The following is a 6,000-nucleotide window of genomic DNA, read 5'->3' as shown; positions in this document are numbered from 1 at the left end:
CTTTGCTATTGATTTCAGTGAGTGCCAGTTCTAGCCCCTGAAGGATCAGGCCTAAATCAGTGCCAAAGTGGACACTTAAATGCCTAAACATTCAGGCACCCAAGTTTGAAAATGGGCATTATAATGATACCTAGCTCTTATCTAGCACTTCACATCAGTAGATCTCCAACACGCTTTACAAAGGAGGTCAATATCTTGATCCTCATTTTACAGACAGGGAAACTGAGGCACAGACAGGTGAAGTGACTTGCCAAAACTTACCCAGTAGGCCAGTGGCAAAGCCAGTAATTAGACCCTGGGTCTCCTAAGTCCCAGTCCAGTGCTCTAGCCACTAATCCATACTGACTCATTATTATTATTTTAGTGCTGACAGCATCCTTGGTGCTATACAAAACAAAGGGCTAGTCTACACTCAAATTTTGCACCTTTTTAACTAAATTGTTTGAAATAACTTAATTAAATCAATGCAACCACCAAGCATGTGGACTCAGTTATACTGATACAAAGGTGTTTCGGTCAGTAGAGCTTGTTTCAGTAAAAGCTATACTGACGTCAATACATTTATGTTAGTATAACTGCATCCATGTTAGAGAGTTATACCAATGTAACTAAATTGGTTTTTCTACAGTTTTAGTTACATCAGTACAAAAATTGAGTAGACCAGCCCTAATACAAACACATGGTCCCTTGCCTCAGGGAACTACTAATAAAAATGTATAGGCAAAACAATGCTTAGGGTCATATTAACTCCTTGCACTGCGTGGCTTAAGACAGTGCAACCCAGTTTATAGGTCTTCCTCCCCTGCCCCTCTTGCAAATTCTTGCAGTGATGGCTGCAGTCCACTTGAAACTATAGTTCTGAGGGGTGAATATTGCTCTATAGCTCATTGGGATGTTAATTCTTAAACCTAAAGATGACTATCTAAATATCAGCATTGTTAACTATTCCACTGCCGACCAATGTAGGAGAAATACTCAACTTATGTGCTTATTCCACAGTTCCAAACTGCCCCTTGTGACATCTTGGGTGCCATAAACCAAAGCTGCCAAACCTTCCAGCATCTTCCTCACAACTTTTGCAGTGTAGTTATGCACTGTTGATATAAAAGCTGTGGCACACTGAACACTGTAAATGTCGGACAGTGTAAAAGAAATGGAATTGAATATAAAAAATTCCAAGGGTCACTGTACTATGTTTATTGATATCCATATTTAAATCAATAAACCTTGCCCATCCCCATCCCCACCCATTTTAATGAAGGTGCTGCAGAATTTCCAGATTGAGGTAGAAATAGGATGGCAGGGGTTGTCATTGAATTTAGGACCCACTTGCTGGGGAGCATGTGGGGCAATGGGTATGTTGATAGTAAGAGGAGAAGCTCAAAATTAATGCAGAAGAAAAGGGGAAACCTGTGTAGAAACCTTCAATAATGGAGGAATGGAATGGTTAGAGTGGTGGGAAGAGTAAGTCTATGACTGGAGTGGAGCATTAAAGTTAATTGTGGCTGTAATGGCTCAGCTGTTTAAAGGCTATGTCTACACTATGTAGTAGGAGTGTGATTCCCCTGCTTGTGTATGCATACTCATGCTGGCACTCATTGAACTAGTGTGAGTATAAATAACAGTATAGCCATGGTAGCAGGATAGCAGCATTGGAGGCACAGCTGAGCTGTGCCTGAAAGTGGCAGGTATGTACTCAGCACAGCTCAGCCATGCCTCCACCGCCGCTACCCATGCTACTGCAGCTACACTGCGATTTATGCTAGGGCTAGCTCAGTGAGACCTAGTGCAAGTATATGTACACAAGCAGGGAATCACACCTCTAGATCATAGTGTAGATCTACACTAGACAGCTTGGAAGGTTCCTAGTTTTAACACTAGGAAGAAAAAAAAGGTAATCTTTTAAAGTTCATGAACGTGATGACTCTTCAGCTAGAGTCAGGCCCAAGCCAAAACTTTGTATCTTTAAGAATCGTTCAGTTTTGAGGAAATTGAGATTTTGATCCAATTCTGAACTCTGCAGCTCAGGGTCTGTCTCAATCCTTAAAACAGTCTGTCATGACAAACACTGGAGCCAACCATATTTTGTAATAAAGAGCCAAGAGGTCAAACTTTGATACCGAGGTTTTACCTGCACCTGTTGCACTGGCAAAATCCACATTTGCATATTCAATCCAGTTACTGCATGTGCAAACGGGTACTTATCTAGATGCATGCATAAATTCTGGGGGAACAACTTGCTTCTAAAAACATCCAGTTTATCTTTAAGTAGCATTTGGATCTTTTAATCTGTTTGTGAGATAAAACTAATACAGAGCCATATTCAGCAGCTATAGTACAATTCCCAGCTCTGGGGTAAGGATCAGGCTTATACTTATACAAGCATCATCTGTACTTTAATATCACAGTATTTCTCCTATTCAATTAAAGGAACGACTAATGTTAATTTTTTCAGAGATCTTGGAAAACTGGGGAAATTCCCGAAGATTGGAGGACTGCCAGTGTAGTTCCAATATTTAAAAAGGATAAAAGGGATGAGCCAGGGAACTATAAGCTGGTTACCCTCATGCCAGTCCCAGGTAAAATAACAGAACAGTTATTTCAGGACTCTAGCAACAAAGAAGTAGAGGCTAATATGTGATATAATAATAAAAATATAATTAATGCCAGTCAGCATGGTCTTCTCAAACTAATCTGTTCTCTTTTATTTTGAGAAGTTTACAGGTGAGGTTGATAAAGATAATAGTGCTGATGTGATATACTTGGATTTCTCCAAGGCATTAGTACCACATGGTATTTTGATTTTAAAATGTGCATTATAATGGCCCCTTCTGGCCTTAGATTCTGTAAAAGAGGGTTTACTATAATGGGGCTATTTGTATGTCTCAAAAGTAAGGCATGAAGTTAGACTGAATTATTGCTAAATTAGGCCCATAGATACTTGCCTTCCACTGATTGTAATAAAGGACGTGTCTAAATCCCTTACACTGCAATTAAAATCTCAACCTCAGATTTTAAATGTCAAAGATGGGTAACTGGGTAAAAATGAATGGAGGTCAGACTAGATTATCTAATTGTTCCTTCTGGCCTTAAACTCTGAAATCTATGAATGACACACGGGATTGGTTATAAATGTAATCTTTTTCTTTCTTTACCTTCCCACCATGGAGTGCAAACATTATTGGACATTTAAATTCTTTTCTGACATACTGCATTCAGTATGCAGCATTTGCACTAGTTTTTGCAACATCTCCAAAAGGGAAAAGGTAGGAAGGCACTTTAACAATAAATGTTCAGGACTACAATGTATTAAGTAAAATGTTAACTTGAAGAAGAAAGCAGAAGCTGGTCTCTTAAAGCTTGTGATATAATGACATGTCATGAAAAACAATGCACAGTTTTAGTGAATCTTCAAAAGAGAGAAGGAACTGGATAGGAAGGGGAAATTCAGGTCTTCTTGCTAATGTAAATGAATTAGTTGTGTGAAAAGATGGAAGAGGAGAAGAGTTCTTTGTTAAATATTTACCATGTGAACCATGGGTTTACTTACTTAATGCAGCCTAGAAATGTAGACAAAGGAATACAGTAAAAAACATTTTCCCCTTGATACTAAAATGTCATCTGTGCACTTTTGATATCACTGGAAATAATTTTTAATCATTAAGGGTCTTATCCAAAGCAGATTGATGTCAATGGAAACACTCCCAGTGACCTCAATGGGCTTTGCATCTGTCCCTAACTAAACTACTTAATTATTAAAATAGTCTTTATTTTTTTTATTAATTTTAATCATTAAAAAGTTCAATTTATGAGACTGCCTGCTTTGTTAAAGTGAATGAAAATGGGTTTTGATTTTTTCCTCAGGTTTTTTGTTACCACCTGTGTCATTTATGTGTCTGACATTACAGATGTTACAGCACTAATTTTTACTACTGTCCCTCATTCTGAATTGTTGAGACACCATACTGGGTCTGATGCTACAGTCCTAATTCAGGATCAGTACACATGGATTTCTCTCAATGGAGATTTACCTGTCTCTGGGCTGGATCAGGTCCATTCCTGGGTCACGTGTTCATCAGTTAACATTTGCTTCTTTCATATATAAAATAAGCCAGATATCAAGCCTTATCTATTTTAATATGTCTATAGTACAACATGGAGATGTGTATAGCTGAAACAATTTAATTATAGATGATTGCTATGGGGATTTATGCCAACACAGGCTGGGTGGAAAATGTGACTTTTTATTACATTTTGGGGCTGATTCACCAAATGCATTACTTCATTTTACACCAGTGTAACTCCACTGAGATCAATGGAGTTACCCAGCATAAAACTGGAGCAATGCACTAGCGAATCAGGCCCAACATTACAATTCAGTTCATCCAAGCTGCAGGATGAAAAATATTAAAGATTATTGCAAAGCGAACAATCTGTATTTCATTAAAAGTTGTTTGCCACTTTTGCTCAGAATTGATAACAAGATTTATGCTGAATAGCATCCAAAGCCTTAGAGACTGGTTCAGCCAAATGTCAACTCGTCCTTTCCTGTAGATACTTAAATTTTGTTTTTTTTCTTCAATTAATATATTTTGCCCCTAAGAACTGGTCTTAAAAATCTGAAAGCCCAAATAAAAAAAAATTAAATACTATAACTGAAACAGGAAAAGAGTGGGGAGCATATCCAACTCTTTAGAAAGAAGAGAGATTCTTGTAGCGCAAAATCTGAAATATTTTCACTATTGTTCAGAAAGAACACTATGGAGATGCAAGCTATGTATGGATCTTTACAATTTTGTGAGAGAGGTTACTCATGATTGCTTTGACTCCAACAACACCCTTCCCTTTGGATGCATCAATGGAGCAGGAATAGATGCATCTAGAAACGCTATGCTCAAAAATTTAGAAAAATACTAACCAAAAAAAGGAGTAACGTTCATTGGTGGATACAGGGATACAGTCACTTTGGATAGTCATGAGACATAAGAAATGATAATTTCCCATGGGTTGTTCTGTATCAGAGTATCCCTATATATACAAGGCAGGGCACTAGCATTGGACTCAAGATACCTGGAGCGAAATCTTGACTACATCGAAGTCAGTGGGAGTTTTGCCATTGACTTCAGTGGAGTCAGGATTTCGCCCCTCAGTTCAATTCCTGGCTCAGCCATAGAATTCTTGTTTGATCTTGGGCAAATTACTTAATCCATCCTGTGTCTCAGTTTCCTGTTGGCAAACTGAGGATAGCACTTCTCTACCTCATAGAGGTGTTGTGAGGATAAAATCCACTAATGTCTGTGAGGTGCTGAGATGTTAGGACAATAAAGACTAGATGAGTAAGCAAGCAGATAGATAAATATCTGAACTGCAGTGTTCCTGTGTACCGTTTTCTTTTCTGAGCCCTGTAGCTCAGGGATGGCTGCATTTCAGTGGTGTTGTGTGCATATAGTCCTTAATCTTGCAAACATTTTCACACACATGTGTCTTTACATGTGTGCATAGTCTCATTTTCTTCAGTGGGACTCTCATTTGTGTAACATTAAAGCATGTGAGTGTCTGCAGGATTGGAGTCATAATTTATAAAGTATTTTGGGATTATGTTTAAAATATATATATATATATATATATATATAAAGATGTTTACTGTGTATCCACGAGTATTGATTTTAGAACCAGCCAAAATAATAATGTGAAGCAAAAGAATAAGTTACGTGGATGAGGGGTCAGGGTAGCACATGGGACCAGGAGAGTATATAAGGAGTCTTGGTCAGTAGAAAGAAGGAGAGAGACAAGTCAAAAGCAAGAAGGCCTGGATGGTGGAGACTCTGGAGCCAGAAGAAGGGCCGGGGAGTGGCCCTGTGGCCACTGTCCTGTATAAGGGGTAGAGAACTGGGAGAGAACCAGAGCTGAAGGAAGCCAAGGGGCTGCAGAACAGTAAAGGGGAAGTTTCCTGCAAGTCTCTGAGTACAGGGAGAAGGAACGCCCAGGGAGAAGCCTTGT

Source organism: Malaclemys terrapin, chromosome 9, assembly GCF_027887155.1.
Source record: "Malaclemys terrapin pileata isolate rMalTer1 chromosome 9, rMalTer1.hap1, whole genome shotgun sequence".
Lineage (NCBI taxonomy): Eukaryota > Metazoa > Chordata > Testudines > Emydidae > Malaclemys > Malaclemys terrapin.
The sequence above is the reverse complement of the archived record's forward strand: the minus strand, read 5'-3'. Positions refer to the sequence as shown.